This window comes from Schistocerca nitens, chromosome 6 (genome assembly GCF_023898315.1).
Source record: "Schistocerca nitens isolate TAMUIC-IGC-003100 chromosome 6, iqSchNite1.1, whole genome shotgun sequence".
In the NCBI taxonomy this organism is placed as follows: Eukaryota; Metazoa; Arthropoda; class Insecta; order Orthoptera; family Acrididae; genus Schistocerca; species Schistocerca nitens.
The window spans coordinates 749,464,682-749,481,077 of NC_064619.1; the positions used below are offsets into that span (position 1 = coordinate 749,464,682).

The window sequence follows — 16,396 nt, forward strand, 5'->3', positions numbered from 1 at the left end:
TGCCTGCGCTTGCCGAAGTGCCAGCTCAGCAGCGCTGTAGCACTCAGGGGGCTTCTCCAACTACCTGCTCAAAATAGTTTTTCGGAGAAAGCATTTGGAACAATTTCGGACGATGTTTTATGCCTACCACTGGCTTTAAACAAGCTTTCTTTGAACGTTTCGAGAAGGGGGGGAGGGGGAGGGGGAGGAGGCGGTCGGTAAACGGAACCAATTATTAATTTATTCTAGTTGTCAAATGAAACCTCTACCCATACTAACTCAAAGAAATTATTTATTTCTATTTCAGTACGGGATGAACTATTTCTACGAGCAACAAACACACCACCACCAACTGAATTTAGTGTATTCTTACTGCATACCGTAAGGTCCTTTGTAAAAAGTTGGGCTCAGTTTATCTCCGTTTTTAGAAAGCTTCCAGTGCCTATAACGATTTGAGTTTTAGTGCTTTCTATTAGTGCTTGGACCTCTGCTGCCTCTGAGACTGAAGCCCTTTTTCTACTTTACCACTACACTCTGACGTCGAAAACCACTAACTCCGTGCCACACAGCTCCCAGTACCCGTGAAGCCACCTGATACGTGTAATATGCCCCAGACCTATTAATCAGCTAAGTTAAAACGGAGGCAAAACATAAGTAAACTGATCAAGCTCAGTTCAGCATGCTGTCCCCTTACACACATCTCATACGCTGTCGATCTAACGAGGTGTGTCAGAACTGCAATGAAATTGATTTTTTATCTACAACATTTTAATTTTTTTTTTCAAGCAACAGTATTGTCCCCTTCAAAGTAGTTCCCTTCGCCAGTTATACACCGGAGGAGTCGTTGCTCCCAGTCTTGGTAGCAGCACTGAAAGGCTTAAACTGACAGGGCCTTTCACATGCCAACCACATTCTTTTGAATGTTCTCCAGAGACCCCAAATGACGGCCTTCTTAGACATTCTGAAGCGTCTGGAAAAGAAAAAAGTGAGACGGACTCAGATCAGGTGAAAAGGGGGCTGTGGGACAACAGGAATGCCTTTTGAGGTCAAAACTTCGTTGACAGAAGTGGCCCTGTGACATGAGGCGTTGTCACGGTGTAGCATCCACTTGCCTGCCGTGTCCTGTCTCGCGCGATTCACCTTTTCCCTGACCCTTTCGCCACGCAGGGTAGCCGTACTGTTTAGTGCGCCTTGCCGCGGTTCGCATGGCTCCCCCCGTCGGGGGTTCGAGTAATGTGTAAGCCTAGGGACCTATGCCCTCAGCAGTTTGGTCCCACAGAATTTATCACAAATTTCCAAATTTTCCTGATCCCGGAGTTAAAAATTCTTTACGCACGATAGCCCTGCTGTAAAAAAAAAAAAAAAAGTATCGTTTTGATATTCGATTTGCTCATTCGAGCGTTTTTCGATCGAGGAGATGTCACAGCATGCCACTTCTCACTTTGCCGCTCTTTGTCTCAGGATCACACTGAAAAATCCAGGATTCATCACTGCTGAACACACGACTGAACCATTTATGATCGTTGGCAACCCTCTCAAGGAGATCAACGCAGACGTTTCTCCGACTGTCCTTCTGCTCAATTTTGAGGTTTTCGGCACCATTTTGGCACAAACTTTTGGCAAGCACAAATCTTCGCTCAAAATTTGATGTATAGTGGAAGTGTTTAACGGGTCAAAAGGTTCAAATGGCTCTAAGCACTATGGGACTTAACACCTGAGGTCATCAGTCGCCTAGACTACTTATAACTGACTAACCTAAGGACATCACACACATCCATGCCCGAGGCAGGATTCGAACCTGTGACCGTATCAGAAGCGCGGTTTCAGACTGAAGTGCTTAGAACCGTTCGGCCACACCGGCCGGCGTTTAACGGGTCAGTCACCATCCTTATTGTTGAAATCGTTCTGATCTCACAAGAGCACGCACATATTCGACGTTTTCGTCGGTTTTTGAAGTTGGTCTTCCTGAGCGACGTTCATCTTCAACGTGTTCTCTGGCTTACAGTAATAATTTGTGCCAGTGAAAACTTGTGCTCTTGATAAGGAATGCTCCCCATAGGCCACACTCAGGGATTCCCATGTTTAACAGAAAACCTGTTGGCATAGCGTTCTTCTAAATTACGCTGTTCCATTTTCGTAACAGACAACGAAAACGTAACTTCACTGATGGCTCTCTCAGAAATCACGTGATGGCTGTACTGAGCTGAAACTCGGACTGAGCATCTGGAAGGGATGAAAACACTGGCCTACACAAGTGGAACAACGCAGCGTTGCCAGATCGCTAGCGTTGTTGTCGGTCTCATTACTGTTCTCACAAGACAAGACAAGACAAGAGTGTTGGCTTATGTTATCTGTCTTCACTCTCTGTTGTCTTGTGCGAATATCAGGCCGGCCGCGGTGGCCGAGCGGTTCTAGGCGCTTCAGTACGGAACCGCGCGACCGCTACGTCGCAGGTTCGAATCCTGCCTCGGGCTTGGATGTGTGTGATGTCCTTAGATTATTTAGATTTAAGTAGTTCTAAGTTCTAGGGGACTGATGACCTCAGACGTTATGTCCCATAATGCTCAGAGCCATTTTGTGCGAATATCCTGTGGGGCAGTGCACCTGTAGTAAATGCAGTGTCTGTTCAACAGAAAAAATATTGTGTAAAGTAGATCACCATACATGTTCTAGAAGCCTTTTTAAGAGTGTTGGAACTCTTACAATAGAATTCACAATACATTTACTGGTTAATGGTTGATAACAGAACTGTTTCAGCTTAACTGTGATGTACACAGTCACAACACAAGACCAAAACAATTAATTTTCAAGCATGCTTTGCCTCTCTGTGCGGAGTCCAAAAGAAATATTAAGAACTGTAACGTATCAACGAAGCACGTTTTGTGTCTTGTAGCTACATTACAGGTGCAAAGCGTCTTTTGAATAAGCCAGTACACTTTGAATAAAGTAACGCAACCGATGCACTTTGATACAATGTCTCCAGGGGGCGCTAGTGGTCGTAAATGTTCTGGACGCAGCAGCGCAAGAGCTTAGCATCAATTGTATCTCTTCAAATATCTAAACTTTTTATGTTTCGCTTGTAAACCATATAATGTGGTTATATATTTGAAAATGTTATTCTCTAAGAGAAAACACTAGTAAGAACATGTATTGTGAGAGTGATATGGATTGAAAAGATTGTATAAAATAAATAGTTATTATAGTATGTATTTTGATGTAAAGACATGAGGTGTCAGCCATGTTACTGTGGTGTGGCTGAAGAACTTGTGGTTTAAGGGAGGCAGCCTGATTAAATTTCAATATTATAATTACAAGTGCTTACATATGTAATTTTGAAATTGTGAGCAGATGTTTATCTGGTAGCTATGTAATTTCCTCGCGAGTTCGAAACATGTATATTATCAATCAGCCGTAAACAGTGACACTAACTACAAGTCAATATAGTTTTACTCTCTCAGGAACTTTCTTATAGGAATTGTAATAAACGCCATTTGTGAAGAAGAAATTTTGTTCTATTCTTATGTCGTCATTTGCATAGAACTTTTACAGCGTATCAATGAAAATTTGACTATGTCATGTTTTTGAAGGTAATATGAAAGATGTTTAGGGTTGTTTTGAAAAGAAATGTGGTGAATTGCCCTAATATAAGAGGAAGGACGACATATCACGATTGAGAAAACAAGTGCTGGGAAGAGCAGGTACTGTTATTGTGTATAAACTGTTATTATTTTGACGTCTCTAAAATAACAGTTAAATGTGGATGACTTCAACGTTTTCTGAAGTGAATCAGAAGGGAAGAGTAATTAAATTTTCAAGTCTATCGCTTTGCTTTCAAAAGACTTTTTGTTTTTTCTTTGTTCATGAGAGAGTAGTATTATAGATGGGACATTAAGTACATTGAGTTTATGAAGTGTTATACTTGCTGATATAGCTGAGTGTTTGCATTCAGTGCTAGAACAGGTAGATTAGACAAGACAGCGGTTTAGTCTTCAAATAACTGCTCAATGTGACTTAGGTACTTTTAGTGACCAGGTACTGTGTTGCGTCAAGTCATACTTGCTCTGATAATCAATGTTTATGGTTATGTGAAAAACGACCGTTTTTTTTTAAATTTAGAATGTGAGTTGAGTTGAGATTATATTCTTAACACTGATTTTAGTCAAAGGTAGCAGTACAATAATTACTCTGGTTCTGTGAGTGGTCACGAGGTGTTATTAATGCCACACACTCCAATTTACTGTTTATACTATTGACTATGACTGAACTAAATTTTCTAACTCATTAACATAGTGTGTGGCAGAGTAATACCAACCACAATTACTTTCCTGCCCTTGTTTTCACACAAATCATGTTCATTTGAATAATTATAATAGTGATGAAATAGCATATAATTATTTCTAATCTTCTGTAATGTACTTCAGGTTTAAGATTCGGTGCTATTGCAGCACTCTGATAATAAAAATCCAGTAACCTTCCATTCAACATAAAAGCACAAAATTGGGTGTCACTGTCAGTGCAAAAGAAAATTAAAATCACACTGCATTATGTACTCTTTTGACAAATTTTCTGAAAATCTAGATCATTGGTCGTCAAACTGCAGCCACTGGGTAACACACAGTTCTCAGCCATATATCATGGTATCCTTGTGGAAAGTAACTGTGAAATTCAAAAACGTCGGCAAATGTTGAAAGCTTCACGAGAGTGTATTTTTTGGTCAATAACTAAAATACTTGCAGACACACTAATATTATAAGACGTCCTCAATTTTAATTGACATTGGTGAGGTCGGCTATGAGCTAAGTAAAGTTTGCCACTTTTCCCAGGGGAAAAAGTAGGAGGACAACAGGGGTGCTGGTGCAATTTGTTAGTGCAGGTTGCCTACATCAGGGGCAGGTATGCACTCAGGGGCAAACCTATTGTTCTCCTTTGATTGACAGGTACTTAACCTATTGTTCTCCTTTGATTGACAGGTACTTAACCTATTGTTCTCCTTTGATTGACAGGTACTTAAGCTATTGTTCCGCAAAAAGGAACCTTCCTTTTGATTTACAGGTCCTTAACCTATTGTTCTGCTAAAGGATCCTTCCTTTTGACTGACAGGCAGTTAACCTATTGTTCCCCCACCCGCTCCCCTACTCCCTCCCACTCACTGATACGGGTACACTTTCAGGTCTGAGTTATTGGAATAGCCTCCCTCACTGTTATCAGTTTGATTGACTACTTAATTAAATTAATCAATTAATTAACATCTCCCCTTCTGGCAAACCTCCCTTCTCTCCCACGCTCCCTCCCAGTAATTGGTGGGAAAAAGAATTAGTTGATCGATCATTTGGAGGGAATTCGAATGTAATGTATGGATTACTGGTTAAACAATTTAGACATTATGTGCAATACTGTTTATTTAAACAATTTGGGGGATTCAAGGCAGTGTTGGATTATATGGAAATTGGTGGAGAGGAAGGATCTCATAACAGGAAATTCAAGGGTATATTGTTTATTTATCAAAAATTCAGTTTCTCTTGCTCATCATTGTCTGCTGTTTGGAAATATGTAGGTCTTGTCAGAAGTAATTACACGGGGCAAACATGTTGCATAACCTAGTGTATGGCACTGTACTCAGGGTGTCTTAACCTACTCTGTGGACCTTTGTTGTCACTTAACGTATTGTTCTGTTAAGTGGTTTTCCATATCACCTTCATTTCCTTAAACTATTGTACTGCCTTTGATACCAAATTAAAGAATGTCCTCCCACCATCTTTTGGTATCCCTTTTCGAATTTCAAATGCTTTTGAACGCCATTTATGGTGCATTCTTCTTTGTCACCCACCCGTTAAACTATTGTACTGTGTTTTACATAAAAATTATGCAAATTAATCTAGTGTTCTGCACTTAACTTACTGTTCTGCTTATTGTCACCCACTAACGCACACCCTCCCCATAACTACCATACCGCTAACACCACACTGACATTAAAAATTTGTGAAAATTAATTAAATAGGTATTCTTCACATGTATGGGGTAGTTTTTCTTAATTCTCAGCATCTTAACGGTCGGTGAAATCGATGGAATATAGTTTAAACAAAAGATCACTAATAAAAAACACATCTGGCCACCAGACGCCGACGCTAGAGTCCGGGTGCATCGGTGGGCCTCGGCATAGAGGCGACGCAGCTGTCAGCTGCCTATAAATACTCAGGCGTTCTTTTGGATCCCACAAGCATCAGGCGGTGGTATCCCTTTCATACTGAACACCTGAGAAATTCCGGTCGAAGTATGTGTTCACTTAGGCACCATTGCTGGCGCGATGACACATAGCTGCAGTGCGGGTCCAGCACCGAGAGATATTCCATTGCTTCCCAGAATAGCACAGGGTGTATTGCTCCTAGCGATCCTAATAGGACAGCCCGTTCATCACTGAATTTACCTGTCAAACTGCTGCTGCTGCCGCTGTGAAAGCACTGTCCACCATAGATTTCTGCAGACAAGACTTTCAGCGCCAAAATTATTTTGTACAGATCGCTACATTTCACTGACAGTTAAACCAAGCAAAAGTTGTCTACAGATCAACGAATACATACTAGACTCACAAGAATATTGGGAACCAGTAACACATTTACGAGTGTAACTACAATTAAAGATTATGATTGCTACTACAGTCTGACACCAGTCGATGTACAGGTAATGTTTCCTCTTGACAGCTGTGGTCCTGGAATGAACCTCAGTATCTATAGCATACATAATTTTCCATGTAAAAATCTCTCCCATACCTTCAAAGTTATCGATGTGCTGAATCTATACATCTCTCACGATAGGAGACACACTCGTCTTCTCTGATCATGCCACAACATAAGCCGCAGTAACTTCACACTTCAACATATATGCATTTGAGACAAACAGTGCAGTTATCTTTTATATCTGTACAGTGTCTGAAAAAATTATGGTACGCCTACACTCACACCGACTACATGTCTCGATTCTCATCACTCCTAGGAAATTATTTGACAAAGTCTTTGAATCAGCGCTTGTGGAAGATGCTGCAGCCTGCCAAGATTCTCTCAAACAAATGTTATGAAGGACTGGCGTCCGGCACTATGTGTGATAATGAATACTGCACCTGAGGACATAATGCCTGGAAAGACATCAATGATGTGGGTTGGTGTACTGTAATACACATCACTATCGATAGAACAACTAGGAAAATGCGAGAGCATGCTTAGGGGTGCCGATGAGGGGAAGTATTGTTACAGCCATACTGCCCATACTGTTGAACATGCACATTGCTATATTGTGCAGCCATTTACAAAGTGAATCTATTACCGCATAAGTTCTGACATACTCGTCAGTGCGTTGAAATCACAATTCACCATGTCCATTCTATTCTTGCATTATGACTAGACATACGTAATTTTTTTGTTTTTATGTGAATAGTAGGTTGATTATTTGTCACAAACGTATGCTGGAATGTAAGCCACAGTACGTTTACATTCAAGCAGCAGCATGAGCATCAGCAATTAAACCTTGTAAAGTGGCCTACAGATTGTCAAATGCGGAAAGACTCTTACTCGATTACACTGCTCTGCCACTGAGGATAGGACCTTAAATATTAGAGCGTGAAACCGATCTCCAATTCAGCAATATATCACCGTGTACTGTGTCGATGTAGTAAACATAAAATTCGTATCCTGCACCATACAAAAATCGCACCTTTTACATCATTCTTATAGCTATTGACCACCAGACAGTCGTACATATACTGAGAAGACAGACAGCACCGTATATACTCCTCGCTGCAGTAGATATTTTTACAGTAGCTGATGGTTGCATGTCATCCACTCCCGATGCATGACCAGAGCGCCCTCAGCAGACTGAAGTCACTCTTAGAACTCTTCTACAAATTCGGACTCATTTCCCCTCAGCACAAACGCATTACTGTTTCTGGTCTGGACCTGATTGCTTGCTTGCTTTTCTACACCCATCCCTAGACTCAACGATTACAAGAACATGTATTTCACATGGTTTGCCAGAACATTGTACCATTTTCTCGGTACTTCTCGACATCAAGCACACAGCAGTATCCTACCAATCGCTCGCGCTACATATTTCCGAAGATTGGAAATTATTCCTCTACAAACCCGAAACTTTAGTGAGGTGGAGAATGCTGTAAACCACTGAGTAACGAGAAACTTATCTCGTCTATGAAAACCTTTACGTGATAACTCGAAAAAAATAGAGTAAACTCATATTTCCACTCGCTAATACTGATGTCGGTGATGTAACAGATTCCACATCATCTCTACAATTTACAAAGACAAATAACGTGTTTCTCATGTCTAGAGAACCAGCATATGTGTCTTCCACCTGCTAGATGCACGCACCACAATCGATGTTCTCTCAACTAAATAAAGATGCAAAATGTGAAGAAGCAGTCGACTGAACAATTGACATAGGAATAATGGCCAAGCGCAAACACACGTCCATATTGAATCTTCTCAAATTTCCATGCGATCACGAAAGCTGTCCAAAAGTATCAGTTCGCTATTCAGCCGTCTAGAAGACTACGAGTACATGCTTAAGTCAGCTACATTCCTACACTCCAACAGGCCTTTCCATTCGGACAGCTCCTGCCGTTAACGGGAAACGTAAATCATTCCCATCACCAGCGCAGAATGCTACGCACACATAGGCAGAATCATCCTAGAAACCCAGTGACATATATGTTTTATCATTGTACTTACAATTAAATGTTATGGTCGCGGTCTCAATTGAACGACAGGAGACAATGAGTGAAGTATCTGAAATACACCCTGCTGACGGTTGTGGCTCTGGAAACAGAAATATCTGAGCCATTCTTATGACCTGACATACTCTTCCCTTTGCTGTCACAGTATTCCACGTCAAATCCATACCTACCTTTGCACATGCCTGAACACAAACACATACTTTATGAGCCTGATGCCCAAGGCAAACCTATGACACATCCCCTAATGCCTGTATAACATTATGTCAATCACTGATTGTCGTCAATACAAAATAATACTGACCGAAAATCAACCATTGGTGAGCACATCTCATAAGTTTTTCTTGCGAGTGGTGCCACTGTGTCTTAGAAAGAGAGGTGTAATCGTCTTACAAACCGCCAGATGTTAAAAAACATAACCATATTACCATCACAAGCGGTCTTGGTTCTACAGATGCACACAAGTATCCATGTTAAAAGCTATACCGTCTTTATAAAGCGACGTATGGCATTACCTCCGAATGGATTGGCTTTTCCAGACAATTACCGAGACGGTGATCATAGGAGTGTATATTATCAGACCATCAATCCGGTTACACGTAGCCCATGATGCAACCTGAGTTTTGAAAGTGATTTGGTTAAGGGACGTGGTATGAAACCGGTATTTGCAACTCCCTCACGCCGCCGCCGCTAGATATTTCTCCAGCATTTGTAATGTATTCTGTCTCGATACCATTTCAGAGGTTCAGTGATATATCCACTGACCTATGGGCGATGACTGAATGAGGAGGATCACAAACAGTAGATGATGTGCTGATTGACATCGTAAGAAATATACACTAGCTTTTCAGATATCTAGTGTCTCGCTATCCACTAGAAATGATGTCTATGGTTTGGAATCAAGTCCCTCCATTCAAGTACATACCTGCGTTGGATCCTATGGAGATGTCCTTTGATGATTACAGCCACTAGTGAATCATATTCCTGACACTCTCATATCTCGAAATGAGCCACTTTTCTCGAACCTATCTGCTACAGCAAAGTTCCAACACGGTTTTAGGTAGCCGCTATGCATCTGGCAACTACCCTTCAGACTCTGTGCTACCATTCGTGCAGCTTTGCGCATGTGATTGTTCCAAGTCAGAACTGAGTAGAAATCGGAGAAGCTATATCTACCAACATCTTCAACCCATTTAGAAACAGGCAAAGCTGAGTTACTGCGACAGAACTGTGTTTTGACCATTCGATGGAAATGAAGCCTGCTCCTGCAACACAAGGTAGTATAAAAGACAGTACGGGAACTGGGGGAAGGACGTGGATTTTGCTACTGCATTGTGGTGCTTCTCCAAATTACAAGTAGGTACTACAGATCCACATCCCTCAGGGTCCATTCACGTCTATCACCCCAACATTCTATCAGTGTTATTCTGTTCCATCCACCAGAGAAAAATTACGAACTACAAAAGCTCCACTAACTTCATTCGACAGAGAACTCGATAAGACTTTTATGGCATTTCTCTCCTCCCATTATCGAAAACAAAACCACATGCCTGCCGGCTTCGATCACATGTGACGACCCTATTAAATGTACAGGTATTGACCCACTGCACAGACCAGTTTAGAGTTTCATCACCTGTACTGTAGGAGGATGACCGTATCCCACGGACCATACTGTAAGTTGCAAGAGACGCTGTGATCCTGTGTCATTGCTTGAAACATTTTTTTTTTCTGCTGTAACACGCTTTGTACACTGCCATACATTTTGTTTTTCCGACACGACTTTGAGGTCTGTCTCAGGTTCTAAACTGGCATTAACATGTTCTGATCCATTGCCTCTCGTAGAAATCTAGACGTTGCATGGTGTAAATCACGCTGTTTCTGCGCCTACCCTAGCACTCCATACAAACTGGATGATTTTAAGCAAAAGACAATTACAACATAAGAAAACTGGAAGAATTAGGCGGGTGGCATTGTGGAGAATCTCCAAATTGCTGTCCGAATGTGACTGACGACCTCTACATTTAAACTCATCTGTCACAGTGACGGTAAAGCTGATGACTCCGCATTCCATTTCGAGTGATTCCTCATATTGCATTCTTGTATGCGATCACTGTTTCGGTGCTATCTGTCCCCACAAGGTGTTGTCCCAACAAAACTCTTTCTCCAACTCAAACAATCGATGTAAGTCAATTATTATGTGGTAACCAACAGTGTACCGGCGGATGGATGAGATGGAAAAGACACCCCCCCCCCCATGTACTGAAATAATAAGAATTACAGTTGATAGTGTGACAAAGAAGAATGCACCAGAAACGGCATTCAAAAGCATGTGAAATTCGAAAAGTGTACCAGAAAATGGTGGGAGGACATAACTAATTACTTGATTTGATATCAAAGGCGGTACAATACTTTAAGGAAATGGGGGTGACATGTAAAACCAGTTAACAGAACAATAGGTTAAGTGCCGACAAAGGCCCAAACATTAGGTTAAGACACCCAGAGTACAGTGCCGGACATTGGGTTATGGAACATGTTTGCCACATGTAATTATGTCTTACAAGACCTACATGTTTCCAAACAGCAGACAATGATGAGCAAGAGAAAACCAACCTCCACAAACTGATTTTTTTATAAATAAACAATGTACCCATGAATTTCCTATTATGAGATCCTTCCTCCCCAACAATTTCCATATATTTCATACACTGCCATGAATCCCCTAAATTGTTTAAATAAACAATATTCCACACTCCGTCTAAATTTTTTAAACAGTATTCCACACACTACAATCGAATTCCCTCCAAATGATCGATCAACTAAGTCTTTTTCCCGCCAATTTCCGGGAGGGATGGTGGGAGGGGAGGATGGTTTACCAGAAGGGGAGATGTTAATTAATTGATCAATTAAATTAAGTAGTCAACCAAATTGATAAGAGGGAGACAGGCTATTCCAATAACTCAGACCTGAAAGTGTACCTGCATCAGCGAGGGGGAGGCGGTGGGGGGAGGGGGAGGGGGTGGGGAACTATAAGTTAAGTGCCTGTCAATCAAAAGGAAGGATCCTTTTAGCAGAACGATAGGTGAAGTACCTGTCAATCAAAGGAGAACAATAGGTTAAGTACCCGTCAATCAATTTGACCCTGAGTGCATACATGTCCCTGATGTAGGCAACCTGCACTAACAAACTTCACCAGCATCCCTGTTGCCCTCCTCCTGGCAGAGAGGTAAGGAACGCGGTCACTGCAGGGTTAACAGAAGTGAGAGTGGGGAATGTTTTATCATATGTCTTCCAATGCTGACAACTCATGAGTGTGCACATCTAGGACTGGTCACCTACTGTTTATGAATATCAAATGGATGTATCATGGATTCATGAATGCGTGTTATAGAGACAGTCATCTCCAAATGTGGTGCATCTTTGTAGCAAGTAATATGAAATAAAATTAAGGCTGTTTTAATACGATGCAGTGAGTAAAGGAAGAACGACATTGACAACATTTACTAAACGTTACATTGATTGCGTCGCCAATGGCCTTGCCTCAGTGGTACCACTGGTTCCCATCAGATCACCAAAGTTAAGCGCTGTTGGGCTGGGCTAGCACTTGGATAGGTAACCATCTGGTGTGCCAAGCACTGTTGGCAAGTGGGGTGCACTCAGCCCTTGTGAGGCAAACTGAGGAGCCACTTGACTGAGAAGTAGCGACTCCAGTCTCAGAAACTGACATACGGCCAGGAGAGTGGTGTGCTGACCACTTGCCCCTCCATATCTGTATCCAGTGACACCTATTGGCTGAGGATGACATGGCGACCGTTTGGTACCGTTGGGCCTTCATGGCGTGTTCGAGAGGAGCTACTTTGATTGTGTCTCATATTGAAGTTAGCATAGTTAGTTAACACTGGACACTAATTTATGCAGGTTACCAATTAATAGTGAGATCGGTAGGGGAAGGTGTTGTAGAGTGGCCACAATGAGAAAGGCGGCCATTGCAAGCTTTCTGCCCTGAACAGTGTTGCTGCCTGCCGTGGAGTGGTCAGACTTATTCTGATACATGTAGCCATCACTGTCAGTGAGACTGAGAATGGAAGCTTGTTCTGTTATTTTTTATTAAAAACAATATATGTTTTTGTGGGCAATGGCCTTGCCGCAGTGGATAAACCCGTTCCCGTGAGATCACCGAAGTTAAGCGCTGTTGGGCGTGGCCAGCATTTGGATGGGTGACCATCCAGATGCCATGCGCTGTTGCCATTTCTCGGGGTGCACTCAGCCTCGTGATACCAACTGAGGAGCTACTCGACCGACTAGTAGCGGCTTCGGTCAAGAATACCATCATAACGACCAGGAGAGCGGTGTGCTGATCCCACACCCCTCCCAACCGCATCCTCCTCTGAGGATGACACGGCGGTCGGATGGTCCCGGTAGGCCACTCGTGGCCTGAAGATGGAGTATTAAAAATTTGTTTTTGAGTCGTCTGATGTAAGATGAACCGCTCAGTGTAGCCGTGTGGTCTAAGGTGCCTTGCCACGGTTCACCCGGCTCCACCATCGGAGGTTTTGAGTCCTCCCTCAGGCGTGTGTGTGTGTGTGTGTGTGTGTGTCGTCCTTAGCATAAGTTAGATTAAGTAATGTGTGTAAGCCTAGGGACTGATCACCTCAGCATTTTGGGCCCATAGGAACTTACCACAAATTTTCAAAATTTCGAAATGTAAGATAAGTCATTTACACCATTCTTGTTACTTCACTTGTATGGAAAGCAATAACGTGTTACGATCATTGTTTAAACAACGTCTTCTGGCGTAGAAATGTAGTTCCTTGTTATTTATTTGAGTCTGATAGTTTATTCTGTGGATCACTAATGAAGACATGGCGCCCAGTTGGGAAAAGTAACCACACTACTGGTCGGGAAAAGTAGCCAAGATATTCACCCTAATAAGTGTAAGTTACTTCCAAAACACATGCAGAACACAACTGATAAAACTGACTTCCTAAACCCTTGGCAACAGTATCTGCTTAGATACTGTCACTGTCACTGAAAAATGTATGCAGTTCCAACATATTATTTTCTTTTTCACTTTAAAATGCTTGGTGTGTCACCTTATAATTGTAGATTCATATTGTGTTAGTGGTAAGCTTCTGTCAGTGACCGTGCTTTGGTGAACATTGAGTTTCTCTTCGAGTGGCCACTTTACCCCACCCCGTCCCTCGCCTAACTATGCCACCCGAGGCGGCGCCCTACAGAGTCACTGTTGGCTCTCAGGCGAAGAACTCTGACGACCATTGATCTAGATTCACCAGCTGAAATGTTCTGTTAGCTACATGGTAGCTAGTAATGTTTGCTATAAAGTTTTTCGACAAGAAATACGACTCAGTATATCCAGAGGTATAAATTGCGATTCGAAGCGAAAAGGTCTAGTAAACATGGGCTCCAAAACGTATACCTCAAGAGCTATGAGCACTCCATCTTCGATGCTGTGAAACAAATCTCTTCTACTACAACCTCTTTGCTTTTCATATTTTGGGAGGTGGTTGGGCGGATCAAAAGAAGAAAAAAAGAGTGCAGTAAACATGTGCTCTAAATTGCATAACTTAAAGAGTTATGAGCATTTGTTCAGCAGAACAGATGTATTTCACAGTAGAAAAGAAAAACCACAGCTTACACATGGTAAGGTATGCGCTTTAGATCCCATGACTGCTGGACTTTTTTCCTTCACGCCTCTCAAAATATAGAAAGCAAAGAAGAATTTAGGGAAGAAGAGATATGTTCATCAGTGTCTAAGATAAAGAAGTGCTCCATAGCACTTGAGATATGCATTTTACTGTAGTACTGGTTGTCACGCACATAGAAAATCGCCCCTCTTGTGAGTGTAGCGGTTGTAGAAGAGCCGTTATTCGGCTTCCGCGGTGCGTGTGAAACGTTTCCAGGTCCAAATATAGAAATCCTGGACTTGACGTTCTAGTATAGGCGGATATTTCGCCACAAAATCCTTATTACCTGGTTAAAAAAGAAATAGAGTCAGTTGGATATTTTCAGTATGTTACTGATAATGAATTACTGTCATGTTTTTTGCGAGATCGATCTTAAATATGCTTAAACTATAGCTAGGAAATTACAATAGCAAATAAGTGCTCAGACGTCTGCATTGCTCAGTCTTCTTCCTAAGATAATCTTCTTTCGAAATAACTAAAAGAAATAAAGAACTATCTATTTTTTCTGGGACGGTAAACGAAAGGATATTCAATAATTTCGTTATTTCAGTTACACGTATAATGAAATAAGAGAAATCTGAATTTAGCTATTAAAATTTGCATTTTTCGTGGAAATCATTTCATGGAACTCTTGACGGGATAGTTTCAAATTACACGACATCAACAGCATACGATTTATTGCTTTCCTCTCTTCCCTGGGCATTTATGAAAGAGAACACTCATTCGACGTTGGCATAATGAATGACGTGGAATGTCAAAGCAATATTCCGCCAATTTAAATAATTTCGCATAAAAATTGTTTATTACACAGCGATTTGAAATAAGTTGTCTATTTATACAACCTGTTAGTTTGAATCTGTTTCGTGAAATTTTATCACTGATCAGCGAATTTATTGGCTTCCAAGTTGACATTTATAGTCTCTGCTGTTTGTTCCCAGATTGGAACATCAGCTAACGGAATCCATTGAAAAAGCTGCTAAATTCAGATGTCCAGCCCTAAAAGTAAACCCATGCAGTGTCGACGCCGCGGCTGCAGAACGTAAATTACGTTAGTCTTACCATGGAAGTTATGTATTTTTCATGAGCGTCGACGACTCGTTACTGGTGTTGTATTTGAGAAGTGATAATTCTGAAATCGTGTGTCGTGTCTCGAGAAAAACAACCACCCACCTCATGGTGGTTATGGTACGGGACAAATAACGTGGATTGGGTTAAGTCTGTGTACCATTCTAAGTGAAAGAGTGACACACAATCGGTCTGACTAAATGTCACGAGCGAAGGTACTTTTCTTTTGGGTATCGTACCGCTATGTCATGAAATAGTCGCATATGCCCGTTAAAACCACTGGTACCAGAGTAGTATTTATTGCAAGAACTGTGTCTGCCTCTTAACTTATGACAGCGTATCTGAAGAGTCAATATTTAATTACGTCGATCGTACGATAATACGAGCGTTGGAACTTGAACAGTGGCAACTATTTATTTACAGCTCGTAAACGAGTTCAAGGTTTTACTGACCTTCAAGTAGTCACCAGCATTGTGCATAACCCGTTGCCAGCGATGTGGAAGTCGTAGGATACTCTTAGCAGAACCACTTGTGTTGATAGTTCGAGCGGCGCGGTCTATTGTCCGACGAATTTGTAGCAGTTCTGAAACGAATGCTGTGAAGTGTTTCCTTGAGTTTACAAATCGAGTTGAACTCACGAGGTGTTAAGCTAGGTGGTATAGCACTTAGCAGCTCCAAATCAGTAACAGCTTGCGCCGTATGTGCTTGAGCATTGTCCTGCAAAATGATGGTCAGGTTCTGCAGAACGTGCTATCACTTCTTTCTCTATGCAGTTAATTTTTGGAACACAACCTATGACCAGCTATTTTGTACGAGCTATAAATAAATAGTTGCCACTATTAAAGATCCGACCCTCATATCATTTATGAACAGCACAGCCCAAATTCTTGATGGGACCTACGCAACATAATGA

The 16,396-nt window shown here is 41.7% G+C and overlaps 1 protein-coding gene and 1 pseudogene across 1 annotated transcript in view; one reads left to right on the top strand and one right to left on the bottom strand.

Annotated features, from left to right (window-relative positions):
• Positions 1–16,396, bottom strand: part of LOC126263619 (UDP-glycosyltransferase UGT5-like) — a 169,216-nt gene that overhangs the window by 11,968 nt on the left and 140,852 nt on the right. The window lies entirely within an intron of this gene.
• LOC126263861 (5S ribosomal RNA) lies at positions 12,240–12,357 on the top strand (annotated as a pseudogene).